Raw genomic sequence first — 8,365 nt, forward strand, 5'->3', positions numbered from 1 at the left:
GTAATCCTCTAGGATTTTGGATAATGGATTGGATCAAATCTTGAAAATGGGTTTTTCAAAAGAAAAAATGGATTACATAATCGGATTAGATCATGTAATCCAATCTTGGTTTTGATCCAGATCAAACCTTTAGTTTGGGTTTTTCAGAACTTTTTTGTAGGATTTGGATCCCTTTGATCCAAAAAATCTGGATTAAACTGATCCCATCAGAAGGGTGGATTCAGCGTGGATTCCATGCCCAAAATGTAATGAAAACTTTAAAAATGTATCAAATAATACTATATTTGGATCATGCAGTATCTTACTAGATATCTTATTTATTATAGTGATTAGGTAGGCTTTAACGTATTCAGCCTTTCAGTATAGGCCTACAGCAAAGTAGAAAGAGTTTGGCCTCATACAATAATCCCCCAAACAGCTGTCAAAATTGACAAAAAACAATACATTTTATTCTGTCACTAATTGATATATATATATATATATATATATATATATATATATATATATATATATATATATATTCATCACAATCGAAAATATTTTTGTTTTTAGAATATTTATTAGTGATGCATGCAATGATTACAGAATAACCCCAAAAATGCAAAGAATGGCAATCACTGATTTTTGAAATCCAAAACAATTCCAAATCAGAAATAGTGTCTAACTATTGCGTCCCTTGTTGCACGTCCTGTTTGCTCATTCTGGCAGAATGCAGGAGGTTGGTTAGGGTTTTTAGGGGGCTCAGGTGCATCATTGTCAGCACAGAGAGGGACATTGCGCTTAGTAGCGATGTTGTGCAGGACAATACAGGCAAGGGTTATGTTGCATGCTTTCTGTGGTTCCGCTCTGAGGTAGTTAAGGCATGTAAAGCGCCTCTTAAGAACTCTATTTAAACGCTCAATTGCACATCTTGCTCTGCAATTAACAGTGTTGAAGCGTGCCTGTGCCAGTGTATTTGCTGTTAGAAAAGGAGTCATCAGCCATGGTAGGAGTGGGTAGGCACTGTCTCCTAATATTATGCCATCCGGTTGGTTGGTTTGGAGGTCTCTATATAGGCGCTCTCCCTCAGGATGCGTGCATCATGGACAGACCCAGGCCACTTGACAACGCAGTTGGTGATGATGAGGTCAGCATCACACACAAGTTGGACATTGATGCTGTGCCTCCCCTTTCTGTTTATAAACTCCCATTCATTCTCACGAGGTGCTTGTATATGCACGTGTGCAGTCGATTGCTCCAATAGTATTGGGCATATTCCCCAAAAGAAAAAAGCTGCGCTTGGCCTAGGCAATCTGGTTGTGATTTGGAAAAGAAACAAATTCATTGACCAGGCTGGCCAGTGCGATTGACACATCTCTCACCACATCACACACATCTGAATTCACCACTCCCATATAGTCACCAACAACCTGATAGAAAGTCCCACATGCATAAAATCGGAGAGCAATGAGGATCTGGTCTTCCACAGACAGACCGTGACTCCTTTGGGTTCTGTGTTGAAGTTTTGACCTGAGAAGGTTCACAAGGTACTCTATATCAGCCTTCCCAAAGCGAAACCGGACATACAGCTCCTCAGTGGTGTATTGCTCCAGTGGCTTGGTACGTTCAACATACACCCTTTGACGGTATCCTCTCCTGGCAAAGTGGTGGTGGCGGTGGACAACACCTGCCATTTCACTGTCTCTCTGTGAATCCTCTGAGAAAGGCTGATTTATATGGCTGTGTAGTTGGTCTTTTCAGACACACCTATTACAACTGATTAGTTTTGGCTTGTGTTCAATTGAGGCAATTGGACCCAAGGCCTATAATTGATGAACAATGTTCACTATAGTAAAGCAATGGAACCATAGACTCAAGAAGCTGTAACTTCACTGCTGCTGAAACCAATGCACTACTAGAGGGTGTTCGATGCCATTGTGGAACAATAGTGGGAAGTTTTAATTCTGCTAAGGATACCAACAAAAAGAAAAAAGATGTTTGGATTTTAATCACAGAAAATGTGAATGCCATAGGGTCTGGCCAGAGGAGGACCACAGACCAAATCAAATTGCGGTGAAAGAATCTTAAGGCCAGGGCAACAAAGGACCATGCTGAAGCCGAAAACCCACAAACAGGCAACAAGTCATTTAAGAGGGGAGATTACACAGATGTGGTCCTCGACATCATTGGAGGTGAGAAGTCGCAAGCTCTCCATGGTATTCAAGGTGTTGTAGGGGATGGCGAGCCTTGGATTGAGGAGGAGGAGGAGAATCTGCCAGTTCCTCCTGAGGCTGATCCAGAGAGCGTATTTATATTGAATCTCAGCTCTGTTCCTGAGGAAGAAGCTGGATCCTCATTGGTTGAGCCAGTGGTAGTTGCCACAGGATCTCAGAGCAAAGGCTTGAAGCGCCCTTCATCAAACAAAGATGATGATTACAAGGCACTTCTGCAAAAAGAGACTGAAAGGGCAGAAGCACAGCTTCATCTGGCAGAGGAACAACTGACTCTGACCAAACTGCAGCAAACCAAGGCCAGACTTGAGATCCGCCTCCTAAAGGCTACGCTCAGACAAGCTGGTCTCTCCACATCAGATGAGGAAGTCTGAAATTATTGTGGAGTATTTGACATTAAGTCTTTTTTTAATTCAATACATCTATATTTGAAACTTGTTATAAATATCCTCAATGTACAGTGTTTGTGTTGTAGGTCTCAGATGAGCGGACTGCTGGAAGAGGATGGGGTGGGGTTTTTCTTGTGTTTAGTTTCTTTTAAATGTGTGTTTTCATTTCAAATAATAATAAACTTATATTGACCCCACACTGGCTATTCCACTTGTTGCTCTTTACATATCTATAGATCTACATTGTGATTTCCTATCCTGTTTATCCAGATTTGGTGATCCTGAAAAGTTCATATCCGGATCAGATTGATCCAATCCGATGTTGCTTTGAAAAACTGGCTCAAGAAGTAAGATGGATTACGTGATCACGGATCGCAAAAAAAAAGATTACTAAATCCGGATCAATTTTATCCGGATTAAACCTTTTGAAAAACCGGGCCCTGATACAAATAAGAAATGGAGATCAGATCAGAGAGAAAATAAAGAATGGATTGGGTCTGATCCTGTAGCATAAAGATAGAAACTCTATTAAATACTAACTAAAGGACAAAGTAATACATGTGATTTGGACTCCTTCTGCTCTGGGCTTTTCACATCAACTCCTCAGATCCTGTAGATAAACGTGTTCTCGGTTTGCAGACATGGAAATGCAGGAACACTGGAGTCTTCACACACAATTGTTCATCACCATTAAACACTAGAAGAGAAAGAAGTGAATCAGTTACAGAAAACTAGAAGGAGGTGTTTTATGATCAGCAGCAGGTAATTATCTCTGCTTCAAGGAAACCAGGATTTGATTCCAGTGTATCATTTGTCCTTCAACATTTCTTCATGCTTATATAATATCTTTCGTAGAACATTTAGTGAGAACAAATGAGAAGGTACAGAAGATGGAAGAGGAACATGAGCAGATATTTGCATCACATCACTGCACTTCTCCAATCCCAGGCTGTAGAGTTTTTGCTGCTTTTAATAAAGATCACTGCTGTGGAGCTTCTCTCTTGTTCTACATGGATATTAAAGTGCAGACTTTAAGAACAAGCTGAGGGGAATTTTACAGGAATGATAGAAGACACGGTGTGGAGGTGGAGAGATAAAAGCACTGTCCGAGTGAGGAAACCAGCTAATGTAGTAAATAACGCTGATGTAGTAAATAACACTAATGTAGTAAATAACGCTAATGTATTAAATAACGCTGATGTAGTAAATAATGCTGATGTAGTAAATAACGCTAATGTAGTAAATAACGCTGATGTAGTAAATAACTCTGATGTGGTAAATAACGTTAATGTAGTAAATAACGCTGAAGTAGTAAATAACGCTGATGTAGTAAATAACACTGATGTAGTAAATAACGCTGATGTAGTAAATAACACTGATGTAGTAAATAACGCTGATGTGGTAAATAACTCTGATGTGGTAAATAACGTTAATGTAGTAAATAACGCTGATGTAGTAAATAACACTAATGTAGTAAATAACACTGATGTAGTAAATAATGATAATGTAGTAAATAACACTAATGGAGTAAATAACACTGAGGGAGTAAATAACAGTAATGTAGTAAATAACGCTGAGGGAGTAAATAACACTAATGTAGTAAATAACACTGATGTAGTAAATAACACTAATGTAGTAAATAATGATAATGTAGTAAATAACATTAATGTGTTTTAATATTGCTAATGTAGTAAACAAATAACGCTTATTAAAAAACCTAATCTGGATCCAAACACGCTATCGAATTACAGACCAATTTCAAATCTCCCATTTATGTCTAAGATTTTAGAAAAGATTGTCGCTGCCCAGTTATGTTCCCACTTGCAAGAGAACAATATCTTTGAAGAATTTCAGTCAGGCCCCATCATAGCACAGAAACTGCTCTAGTTACAATCACTAATGACCTGTTTTTAGCTTCAGACCAAGGCTTCATCTCGCTGTTGGTTCTACTAGATCTTAGTGCTGCATTCGACACTATAGACCATGATCTCCTCCTAGATCGCTTACAAAATTACATCTGCATTCAGGGACAGTGTTCGGGGATCAGACACACTCACCCAGTTTAAGTGTAGATTAAAAACATATCTTTTTAGCAAGGCCTACACATAACACACATCACATATCATAACCTTGTGCTCCAGAACATCTGATCACATGCACATTATCAACTTGTGCTGTTAATATCATGAACAGCAGCTACGCTAATTCCTCTCCACTGCTTCTCTTTCTCTCCCATCCCGAGACACCCTGAGGTTGCCAGCTCCAGTCACCTCCCACCTCGTGATGATTACGGACCTTTGAAGAAGTAGATGCCGAACTCGCAAAACATCCCGAACCATCTAGAGACGTACCAGTGCCATTTGGATCCCGCTACATGTGTGAGTTTGACATTGGACCTCCTGGAGTGTTTAAAGGCTCTGGCATAGAAGCTGATGCTGGATCTGTGATGATCACAAATGCTGAGCTTATAAAACTAGGAGCTACTAACCATATAGACTGTATAAGACTGCAGAAAGAACATTACTTATAATCTTATACTCCAGTAATCATGTTAGTTCTCACTCTCCAGTGTTCTGTATTGTTGAAAGATTTATGATCAAACTCTTGATGTCACTCAAATGAGGATGGGTTCCCCTTTTGAGTCTGGTTCCTCTCAAGGTTTCTTCCTCATAACATCTAAGGAGTTTTTCCTTGCCACAGTCGCCACGGCTGCTCATCAGGGACAAATTCACCATTCACCATCACTGTTGATTTGTGTAAAGCTGCTTTGAGACAATGTCTGTTGTGAAAAGTGCTATACAAATAAACTTGACTTGACTTGACTTGACTTAAATAACACTAATCATTACATCAGTTTCAGTGTTTATATAAAACAGATTATTACTCACTTCAGTGTCTGTAGTTTGTAACGTTTATCATCTTTCAGATCAGAGAGACACTTCACTCCTGAGTCTCCTACTTTATTCCCAGACAGATCCAGTTCTCTCAGGTGTGAGGGGTTTGATCTCAGAGCTGAAGCGAGAGCAGCACAGCCTTCATCTGATACTCCACAATCACACAACCTGCAGATACACAATGACACACACTTCACTCTCTCAGTTTCTACACATTACACATCCTGTGTGTTCTTTCCACTAGAAAGAAAGAGAGAAAGAGAGAGGAGGGGAGGGAGAGGTAGAGAGGGGGAGGGAGAGAGAGAGAGAGAGAGAGAGAGAGAGAGAGAGAGAGACAGGGAGAGAGAGAGTATGGTGGCTAAGTGCAAAACACAAACAAATCAGAAAACAAATTAACAAATTAGAAAACACGAACAACTGCAAAAACAAAAATATCAAATTGGAAAACACAAGGAAGATTCAGACAAAGGAAAAAGGGAGGTAGTGAATGAAACACTGATCACTGGACGAGACACCTGTCATTCAAGATATACAGGAAGTATGAATTCTGTGCACCTAGAAGGTCCCCATCTAAGAACTTTCACTGTGAAGGACATTATCTTTAGACTTGTAATGAACAATAACAAAGACGACTTTCTTGTTCATAAAATACTTCTGATAGGAAAATTTTATATACACAAATTTAAATATTTGAAAGTGAAACCGCCGTCTTTTGCATTTTATAATTTAGTTTATTTCTTTCACAAAAGCCCTTAAAGTGAATAAAAAGAAAAATGCAATTAATCTTATGTCCTTCTTAGAACAATATGATTTTATCTTTTTATTATTTAATTTTATAATTATTACAAATTGTATTTATTTATCTAATTCTTTCCCTCTTTCCCCTAAATATGTGTATATATTGTATTTTCATGCACCTGTTCTGTGTATTGTAATGTAAATTGTACTGGTTATTGCTTACCAAAAACAAGGGAGAGAGGGAAGGAGGGAGAGGGGAGAGGGGGTGAGAGAGGGAGTTCGGGATAAAGGAGAGAGAGAGGGAGAGAGAGAGAGAGGGAGAGACAGGGAGGGAGGAAGAGGGATGGCGGAGAGGAGGGAGAGGGAGAGGGGTGAGAGAGGGAGTTCGGGATAAAGGAGAGAGAGAGAGAGAGAGGGATGGAGGAGAGACTTGACTTTTAGGTCTCTTTATTGCTAAAAGGTAAAAAAGATTTAGAAAAGTTGGAACATTTGATTGAATTGAAACTTTAAGTTGCAGAAAGCCGTCATGATCAACATCACAAATTCATTTATTCCCCATTTGCACTGAAAAGTTTCCATGTTCCTGAACATCTGCTGATATACAAACTGGATTTTTACTCGTGTTTGTATTAAACCCCTAAAAACAGCATCAATTCAGTTCATTCTTTTCCATTTCACTTCCTTTTCTACACAATCATATGATCATTTCACTTCCCCAAATAAAAAGTTCAGTAGTAGCTGAGTATCTTTCCTGCTCTTTGTATATTTGGGGCCATAAACAAAGTGTTTACATTTCCATGTGCGGCATCAAGCAGACGCCCGTGTCCAGAGCGACGTCCAGAAGTGCTTTAAGCCTCAATACACTTTACATGCACTTTCCCGATCTCCCACCACTGACTCATAGATTCAACACATTCAAACCTCTTCTTCTCTTTTTTCCATTCTTTCCAAAAGTGTTTGAAGTTTTCACACAATGTTTTTTCCTGTAAAGTTTATGACTGAAATGCCAGTAGGAACTTCTGTGTTCTTGTTATTAGTGTGCACTCGACTGGGATTAGTTTATGGTCTGAAAGTGGTGTAGGGAGAAGATCAGAGTGTGTGAGCGTGTTCCTCATGGTGTGTGTGATATGTAGAACATGTCTAAACGTGCTGCAGAAACCCTGCCTGTGTGGAACTTCACCCACGTGTACTGACGTGTTTGTGGGTTGTTTTCTCTCCATCTGTCTGAGAAGTTCAGGGATTTAGTTCTTACTCTTGCTGATTCAGCATGTGGTCTCCCCCCAGGAGAATAAAGTCCCTCTACTGGTGTTTTCTTCTCTAACGTTCTCTAACTTAGAGAAAAGCTTCACCCTCTCTGACCCTGTGTTAGGAGCAGAAATATTTACAAACAAAACATTGAAGTGGTTGATTTCAGCTCTCACTATGAGAGTCTACCTGCTTCTACCTCATCCTGTGAGAAGATTTGTGTTTAACATTAGGTGAGAACAGAAAGGCGACTCCAGCACTAATATTAGATCCATGACTCAAGATTTTTCCTCCTTTCCACCACAAGCCCCAATCCACCTCATTGTCCTCGTCACTATGTGTCTCCTGCAGGAAGATTATACTCAGTTTCTTTAAGCCTGTACGTTCTGAACTATTTCTCATTTACGCTCAGGGATCCCACCTGCAGAATCTCCATGACAAAGAGAGAGAGATAATAGAGAGCTGATAGAGAGGAAAACAGGAGAGGAAACATGATGACTATGTAGATTTCCCCTTGTTAGTCTCTTTTCCAGGTTGTTCAGCGTGTCTGATTGCTGTTGAGAGTTTGTTTAATGAAGATGTTTCTGCTGTGGTGTGGTTCAGAGCGAACATACATTTATTTATTATTCAATGACTATCTCAAAAAAGATTTTCCACAACTGCTTATACTTTACACTGTAAAAACCTGCACTTACTTTTTTTATTTGATTAACTTGAATTTACTATTAAATTTCACCTTCTTGACCAATGAGGAGTTTCTATAAATTATAAAAAATGTTTTAACTAGCTTAAGTTATTTTAAGTTTATTTTTATAATTATTATTGTGTTTCTTTATTGAACAAAGAGACAATATAGAACATAGTAAGTTTATGAAGTGCATAACTGCCT

The 8,365-nt window shown here is 39.1% G+C and overlaps 1 pseudogene; it reads right to left on the minus strand.

Moving 5' to 3' along the window:
* Positions 1-539: 539 nt before the first annotated feature.
* Positions 540-1,904, minus strand: LOC124376803 (annotated as a pseudogene).
* Positions 1,905-8,365: the final 6,461 nt, after the last annotated feature.

Source organism: Silurus meridionalis, chromosome 23, assembly GCF_014805685.1.
Source record: "Silurus meridionalis isolate SWU-2019-XX chromosome 23, ASM1480568v1, whole genome shotgun sequence".
NCBI lineage: Eukaryota > Metazoa > Chordata > Actinopteri > Siluriformes > Siluridae > Silurus > Silurus meridionalis.